This window comes from Arachis hypogaea, chromosome 20 (genome assembly GCF_003086295.3).
Source record: "Arachis hypogaea cultivar Tifrunner chromosome 20, arahy.Tifrunner.gnm2.J5K5, whole genome shotgun sequence".
NCBI lineage: Eukaryota > Viridiplantae > Streptophyta > Magnoliopsida > Fabales > Fabaceae > Arachis > Arachis hypogaea.
Genome location: NC_092055.1, coordinates 65478711 through 65487773, shown reverse-complemented (window position 1 = coordinate 65487773; position 9063 = coordinate 65478711). Strand labels below are relative to the sequence as shown.

The window sequence follows — 9063 nt, the reverse complement described above, 5'->3', positions numbered from 1 at the left end:
TGTCATGAATTTTGAAATCCAGAGGAACTTCTTGCTTTTCATAAACTGTGTTCAAGAGGAACACCAAACTTAATGTTTGGTCGTGCACCTTGAATGAAAGATGGAATCCAATTTGAGTAAGATTTGGGAGTGCCTTCAGGCACACCAAACTTAGAGACCAATTGTAATTTACATGCAAAGTTTAGTGCACTTTATCAATAGTTGTCCTGAGGATTCAAGTTCATGCATAAGGAACCATGCTTTATTAGATGTAAAGCAAAGCACTAAAGATTAAGGATACTAAAAACATGGGTTGCCTCCCATGAAGCGCTTCTTTAACGTCACTAGCTTGACGGTTGTCCCTTGTTAGGGTGGATTGTAGTGCTTGACGTCTTCTCCTCTTACTATGCAAACGTCCCCACTTGATTCCTTCATGACCTCTAAATGTTCCATAGAAAGAACTTTCCTGATTGTGAACACTTGAGTGCGCTGGGAAGGAATTGTTTTGAGGCCAGGTGGGATTGGCAGATAATGACTTGATATCACTTTATCTCCCGGAGAGAAACCTTCAGTGGGAATTTTCTTGTTTCTCCACCCTCTTGGCAATTTCTTTACAATTCTTCCCTTTCTCTTGAAGCTTTCTTCATTGACCCTTATGCCAGGAGGATCCTTCTGATCTGTTTCTATTGATTCTTGTGGCTTTAACTCTTGCAATTCTTGTTTGCTTTCCAAGGACTGTTTCAGAGTTTCAGCTGCTGGATTGCCTTCCTCCAAACACAGATGGCTGCTCTCATCCTTAGGCTTTTCATGTTCTGGTTCAGGCTCAGATGCAGGTTTGAAAACATTAAAAATGAGCTGTTCATCATGTATTCTCAAAATTAGCTCTCCTTGTTCTACATCTATGAGTGCTCTAGCAGTGGCTAGAAATGGCCTCCCCAGAATGATAGGGTGTAAGTAGCTTTCCTCCATGTCCACAATGACAAAGTCTGTGGGGAAGTAATAATCCCCCACTTTCACCAGCACATTTTCAACTACCCCTTCAGCTTGCTTCTGAGTTTTGTCAGCCAGTTGTATGATTACATCAGTGGATCTCACCTCATTCAGTTGTAGCCTCTTCATAAGAGTTAGAGGCATCACATTTATGCTAGCTCCTAGATCACAGAATCCTCTGTCAATTTTTGTTTCCCCTATGATGCAAGGGATATGAAAACTTCCTGGGTCCGTTTTCTTAGAGAGTGTGTCCTTCTTGATGAGAGCACTGCATTCTTTGTTCATTGTTACCGTTTGTCCTCCCTTCAAAACTCTTTTCTTGCTTAACAATTCCTTTAAATACTTGATGTGTGTAGGCATTTGCTGGAGAATCTCAAGAAAGGGAATATTGACATGGAGAGAGTTAAATGTCTCTAAAAACCTTGAATAGGTTTTCTCTTTTTCACCTCCTCCTAACCTCTGAGGAAATGGTGCTTTTGGTTGGTATATTTCCAGCATGCCTTTTTGCAGTTCCTTGGCTTGCTCAGTTCCACTTTCCTGCTTAACTTCTTCCACACCTTCCTTCAAGATTTCTGGCTCCTGCTCTGAGGGCCTGATTCCTTCTTCTTCTGAAACTTCCTTCAATAGGGTGATGGCCTTGCATTCTTCCCATCTCACTCTCTTTTGTTCCCCTTTAGGATTCTTTTCTGTGTCACTCGGGAACACTGCAGTTGATTTGACGGCCTGTTGAGATAGCTCTCCTACTTGAGACTCCATCCTCTTGAGTTTTTCACCATGGTTTCTTAAGGTAGCTCTCACATCATCCCTGAAGCTTTTCAATTCGGTTATGTCTTGACTCATGGTTGCCATCATTCCTTCTATCCGGTTTAATTGATCTTGAAATTGTTGGTTCGGATTAAGTTGGGTAGGTTGATTATTTTGGCCATGATATGATGGTTGGATTTGTTGGTTCCCCCACCCAAAGTTTGGGTGATTTTTCCATCCTGGGTTGTAAGTGTTGGAGTGTGGATCATATGATTGCCTTTGTTGGTTTCCCACATAGTTGGCCTCTTCCCAATCACCTCCTTCAATGCTTACTTCCTCTTGATCTTGTGTGTGTATTGCAGCCACTTGCTTTGTTTCTAATTGCCTGGTAAGCTCTGCTAGTTGCTTGGCAAACACCTTGTTTTGGGCTAGAATTGTATCAACATGGTTCAGCTCCATGACTCCCTTAGTGTTGTGCCTTTCTGATGCATAGTAGTACTCATTCTCAGCCACTGTCTCAATCACCTTAATGGCCTCTTCCACAGTCTTTTTCCTGTTCAATGAACCTCCTGATGAATGGTCTACAGCCTTCCTTGATTCATAAGAGAGTCCATCATAGAAAATATGCAATTGCACCCAATCGTGGAACATGTCTGGTGGGCATTTCCTTGTCAAGTCCTTGAATCTCTCCCATGCCTCGTAGAGAGTTTCACCATCTTGTTGTCTAAAAGTCTGAACCTCAGATCGAAGCCTATTGACCTTTTGTGGGGGGTAGAAACGTGCCAGAAACTTGCTTTCCACCTCATCCCATGTTGTTAGACTCCCCCTTGGGAATGATTCCAGCCACTTAGCTGCTTTGTCCCTAAGTGAAAATGGGAACAAAAGCAGTTTATATGCATCTTCCTGGACTCCATTGGACTTCACAGTGTCACAAATTCTCAGGAATTTTGTGAGATGTTGGTTTGGGTCTTCATTAGCACTTCCACCAAATGAACAATGATTCTCCACAAGTGATATTAGCTGTGGTTTGAGTTCAAAATTGTTGGCCTGAATGGGTGGTTTCTGGATACTGCTACCACAATTCCCAGAGGTTGGGTTTATGTATGAACTAAGAACCCTCCTCTCAGGAATGGCATTGTTTCCATCAGCTCTCTCATGGTTGTGAACTTCTCTATCCATGTTGAGATCTAATGCTTCCTCAAAATTGTCCTCAGATTCTCCTTCAGATTCCTCTTCTCCCACTACTCTCTTCCCTCTTGCTTCCCTTCTCAGTCTATGAAGGGTCCTCTCTGGTTCGGTATATGGAGGAGTTGATGTCTCTCCTCTCCTACCTATCATACAAGAACACAGAACAGGCACAAACAAGTGAAATACTCTTGGTTAATGGAAGAGTATGGTTAGAGCAATTGAGGAATTAATTCAAACAGTTAGTGAGTCAGTGAGTTAGTTGCTTGAATTTAAAGGCATAAAGAAAGAAAGCATGTAACCGAGTGCAGAAATTAAAATTCAACAAGTAACTTGAACAGAATTAACAAAGCAAGAAAAATTGCTCAATCTAGTTAACTTCCAATTTGAGAATTGTCAATCGAAAACCAATCCCCAGCAACGGCGCCATAAACTTGATGCGCATAAACTAGTTATGCTACGATTTAGGAAATTGCACGATCGGCAAAATTCCTTCCGGCAAGTGCACCGGTTATCGTCAAGTAAAAACTCACAATAGAGTGAGGTCGAATCCCACAAGGATTGGTTGAGTGAGCAATTCGGATTAGAAGTGTGTTCTAGTTGAGCGGAATCAAGATTGAGATGAGAATTGCGGAATGTAAAATTGGCGGGAAAAGTAAATGACAAGAAATTGAAATGGCGGAATCTTAAATTGCATGAATTAAAGAGCAGAATGTAAATTGCTGAAATTAAAAGGGAATGGGGGTGATTGCAAGAATTGAGTTGCAAAATGTAAAGAGAAATTGGAAATCAGAAATGGGGAATTCATTGGGTGTTAGGAGATATTGAGATCTCCGAATCAAAACATGTATATCTCTTCCTCAACCAATGCGTTCATTAAATTTTGCTTGGCAATCTTATATGATTGGATCCCAATCCCTTGGCTCACCAATTCTCTCTAAAAACAAACAAATTCCCAATCCCTTGGTTTAAATGTTCATAAGAAGAGATGATGCTCGATCACCGATTATACCACACAGTTTCATGAACCACAATTTGGTAGGATTACATGTCACAATATCCATCCGAACCCCAATCCAATTCACTGTGAGAAAGCTTCTCTAGCATGAATCCTCCATTCCTTTCCCAAGGTTCCGAAGGACTCCAATTATGGGTAGTTTCTTTCCCAAGACAACTACCCAATGGAATTAGATCGAGAAGCTTTCTAACAAAATTCAAGAGAAAAGATTGAAGAAGAAGATAAACTATTATTGATTCATTGAATTACAATAGAGCTCCCTAACCCAATGAAAGGGGGTTTAGTGAGTCATAGCTCTGAATTCAATTACAAAGATATGAAAACTAGCTAAAAGTGAAGGTAAAAGTTCTTTCCAACTTAAATTCTATCCTATTTATACACTTTCTATATTGAGCTTCTGTTGTGTTTCTTGGGCTTTGAGGCCTCTCCCTGCTTTCCTTTTGCCTTGGGTTTATGATCCATAATCTTGATGGGGTTGTTGATCCAAATTCTGTAACATTCATTGAGCCAACTTAGTGATAATCAAATAATGACACATGACTCAATAAATTGAGATTTCAAACTCATCAATCCTTCAGGCCCAATCCATAAACCATGATATTCAATTGGGTTTCATACCAGAATAAGTTTAAGTTAATGTTTGTGCTCAAATACTAACTTAAACCACAATATTTTTGGTCCAGAAACCTTTTCCAAGAGTGGCGTTTAAGTTGCAGTTTAAGCTTAAACTGCAGCTTAAACGCCAGACACTTCCAGTGAGGCCTTTTGTAGAAGCACGTTTAAGCTTCAGTTTAACCTTAAACTGAAGCTTAAACGTGGAAATGGAAGAAAGCAGCCCTGGAGAGTCATGTAGTCGAACACGTTTAAGCTTCAGTTTAAGGTTAAACTGAAGCTTAAACGTGGATATAGGAAGGGCAGCCCTGGAGGTCGAACACGTTTAACCTCCAGTTTAAGGTTAAACTGGAGGTTAAACGTGGAAATGGAAGGAGGCATCCTGGAGGTCGAACACGTTTAACCTCCAGTTTAAAGTTAAACTGGAGGTTAAACGTGGAAGCTTAGAAGGGTGGCCCTGGAGGTGTCGAACACGTTTAAGCTCCAGTTTGAGGTCAAACTGGAGCTTAAACGTGGAAATGGAGAGAGCAACCCTGGAGGAGAAAACTTGGTCGAACACGTTTAAGCTCCAGTTTGAGGTCAAACTGGAGCTTAAACGTGGAAATGGCTCCCTGGTGCTTTTCCCATTCTGGCGTTTAACCTCCAGTTTAAGGTTAAACTGGAGGTTAAACGTGGAACTCCTTCCTGAGTGGCATTATCATTCTGGCGTTTAACCTCCAGTTTAAGGTTAAACTGGAGGTTAAACTTGAATTCCTGCATTTCTTAGCCTTCATGATTCTGGCGTTTAAGCTCCAATTTAGGCTTAAACTGGAACTTAAACTCCACATGTGATATTCAAGCTTCCTTTATTGATTTTGTTGCTTCCTTGCTTAGCCTCTTCTTCCCTGAAATCATCCAAACAAATGCATCAAAGTCTTGCAAAATTTCATGAGAAATCTTCCATTCATAGCATTCAAGTAATATAACTAAAACTCATGGAATTTGCATTAAAATCATACTGTTTGGATGGTTCATTGCTTTGTTCTTCATTTAACCATTTTTGGTTACTTTAAGCTCAAGAAAATGCATAAAACAACTAAAACTAACAGAAAAATGCTAGTGAAACTAGCCTAAGATGCCTCGGCATCAGGCGTAAGCTAGAATGATGGTGGCATTCAAGAGAATCCGGAAGGTCTAAACCTTGTCTGTGGTATTCTGAGTAGGATTCAATGATTGAATGACTGTGACGAGCTTCAAACTCGCGATTGTTGGGCGTTAGTGACAGACGCAAAAGGAGGGTGAATCCTATTCCAGCATGATCGGGAACCGACAGATGAATAGCCGTGCCGTGACAGGGTGCGTGAGCATATTATTCACTGAGAGGAGGGGATGTAGCCACTGACAGCGGTGATGCCCTTGAATAAAGCCAGCCATGGAAAGGAGTAAGACTGATTGGACGAAGATAGCAGGAAAGCAGAGGTTCAGAGGAACGAAAGCATCTCCATTCGCTTATCTGAAATTCCTACCAATGAATTACATAAGTATCTCTATCCCTATTTTATTATATAATATTCGAAAACACCATTATCACTTTATATCTGCCTGACTGAGATTTACAAGGTGACCATAGCTTGCTTCATACCAACAATCTCCGTGGGATTCGACCCTTACTCACGTAAGGTATTACTTGGACGACCCAGTGCACTTGCTGGTTAGTTGTATCGAAGTTGTGACAATTACGAATTAAGATCAGAGCACCAAGTTTTTGGCGCCGTTGCCGGGGATTGTTCGAGTTTGGACAACTGACGGTTCATCTTGTTGCTCAGATTAGGTAATTTTCTTTTTGTCTTGTTTTCAAAAAATTTTTCAAAAATCTTTCAAAAATTCTTCCTTTGTTTTCGAAAAAAAAAATTTTTTTAAAAATAAAAATGTTTTCAAAAATATATTTTCCTTTCAGAATTTTTAAGAATGAATTCTAGTGTTTCATGGAGCATGTTGAAGCCTGGCTGGCTGTAAAGCCATGTCTCAATTCTTATACTCAAGAAAAGAGCTTCTTTATCTTTCTTAGCCAATTGGCTGTTGAATGTAAGGAATGTCAGGCGTGTCATGTCTGAGTTACATACTAAAGCTTGGCTGGCTATTAAGCCATGCCTGACCCTTTGATTGGAGCTTTAGAGCATAAGATTCCTGGAATTCATATTAAAAATTTTGGAATCCTTATTTTCTTTTTCAAAATTATTTTTTGAAAAACATAAAATAAAAATCCAAAAAATAGAAAATCATAAAAATCAAAAATATTTTTGTGTTTCTTGTTTGAGTCTTGAGTCATATCATAAGTTTGGTGTCACTTGCATATGCATCTTGCATTTTTTCGAAAATATCATGCATTCATAGTGTTCTTCATGATCTTCAAGTTGTTCTTGGTAAGTCTTCTTGTTTGATCTTGATGATTTTTTGTTTTGTTTCTTTTCATGTTTATCATATGCATTCTTGAATTCTTAGTGTCCAAGCATTAAAGAATTCTAAGTTTGGTGTCCTGCATGTTTTCTTTGCATTAAAAACTTTTCAAAAATATGTTCTTGATGTTCATCATGACATTCATAGTGTTCTTGGTGTTCATCTTGACATTCATAGCATTCTTGCATGCATTCATTGTTTTAATCTAAAAATTTCATGCATTGCATCATTTTTCTTGTTTTTCTCTCTCATCATAAAAATTCAAAAAAAAATATCTTTCCCTTTTTCTCTCATCAAATTCGAAAATTGAGTTGACTTTTTCAAAAATTTTTAAAAATCAAAGTTGTTCCTTATGAGTCAAATCAAATTTTCAATTTTAAAAATCTTATTATATAGCAAAATCTTTTTCAAAAATCAAATCTTTTTCAAAATTCTTAGTTATTTTCGAAAATTAAAAAAATATTTTTCAAAAATCTTTTTCTTATTTTTATATCAAATTTTCGAAAATAACATAATCAATTAATGTTTTGATTCAAAAATTTGAAGTTTGTTACTTGCTTGTTAAGAAAGATTCAAACTTTAAGTTCTAGAATCATATCTTGTGATTTCTTATGAATCAAGTCATTAATTGTGATTTTAAAAATCAAATCTTTTTCAAAACTAATTTCTATCATATCTTTTCAAAAAAAATATCTTCTTATCTTATCTTTTTCAAAATTTGATTTCAAAATATCTTCTCTAACTTCCTAACTTCTTATCTTTTCAAATTTGTTTCAACTAACTAACTAACTTTTTGTTTGTTTCTGAACTTTTTCAAAACTACCTAACTAACTCTCTCTCTCTAATTTTCGAAAATATCTTCCCTGTTTTTCAAAAATTCCTTTTTATTAACTAATTATTTTTATTTTTTATTTTAAAAAAAAATTTTCGAAAAAAATACTAAACATTTTTCAAAAACTATTTTCAAAAATCACTAACTCTTTTTCAAAAATTATTTTCGAAAATTCACTTCCCCCTCTCATCTTCTTCTATTTGTTTATTGATATACTAACATCTTTCCTTCAACTCTCCAAAAATCCGAACCCCCTCTCTCTCTGAGTTCAGATTTTCTTCCCTTCTTTTCTTCTACTAACACAAGGATCCCTATACTGTGGTATAAAGGATCCATATTATTATTACTATTTTTTCTGTGCCATCTTCTTTGTCATATGAGCAGGAGCAAGGACAAGAACATTCTTGTTAAAGCAGATCCAGAACCTGAAAGGACTTTGAAGAAAAAAATTAAGAGAAGCTAAAATACAACAATCCAGAGATAACCTTTCAGAAATTTTCAAACAGGAAAAGGAGATGGCAGCCGAAAATAATAATAATATAAGGAACATGCTTGGTGACTTCACTGCACCTAATTCCAATTTACATGGAAGAAGCATCTCCATTCCTGCCATTGGAGCAAACAATTTTGAGCTGAAACCTCAATTAGTTTCTCTGATGCAGCAGAACTGCAAGTTTCATGGACTTCCATCTGAAGATCCTTTTCAGTTCTTAACTGAATTCTTGCAGATATGTGATACTGTTAAGACTAATGGAGTAGATCCTGAAGTCTACAGGCTCATGCTTTTCCCTTTTGCTGTAAGAGACAGAGCTAGATTATGGTTGGATTCTCAACCCAAAGACAGCCTGAACTCTTGGGATAAGCTGGTCACGGCTTTCTTAGCCAAGTACTTTCCTCCTCAAAAACTGAGCAAGCTTAGAGCTGATGTTCAAACATTCAGACAGAAAGAAGGTGAATCCCTCTATGAAGCTTGGGAAAGATACAAACAGTTGACCAAAAAGTGTCCTTCTGACATGCTTTCAGAATGGACCATCCTGGATATATTCTATGATGGTTTATCTGAGCTATCAAAGATGTCACTGGACACCTCTGCAGGTGGATCCATTCACCTAAAGAAAACGCCTGCAGAAGCTCAAGAACTCATTGACATGGTTGCTAATAACCAGTTCATGTACACTTCTGAAAGGAATCCTGTGAGCAATGGGACGCCTATGAAGAAGGGAGTTCTTGAGATTGATACTCTGAATGCCATATTGGCTCAGAATAA

The 9063-nt window shown here is 37.9% G+C and overlaps 2 non-coding genes across 2 annotated transcripts; one reads left to right on the top strand and one right to left on the bottom strand.

Moving 5' to 3' along the window:
• The first annotated feature begins 2362 nt into the window (after positions 1-2362).
• Positions 2363-2466, top strand: LOC112788422 (small nucleolar RNA R71). Its single transcript, XR_003195786.1, has one exon. It is a non-coding gene; the product is annotated as a small nucleolar RNA R71 (small nucleolar RNA).
• Positions 2467-8707: 6241 nt separating this feature from the next.
• LOC112787535 (small nucleolar RNA R71) lies at positions 8708-8815 on the bottom strand. The gene has a single exon (XR_003194943.1). It is a non-coding gene; the product is annotated as a small nucleolar RNA R71 (small nucleolar RNA).
• Between the last annotated feature and the right edge of the window lie 248 nt (positions 8816-9063).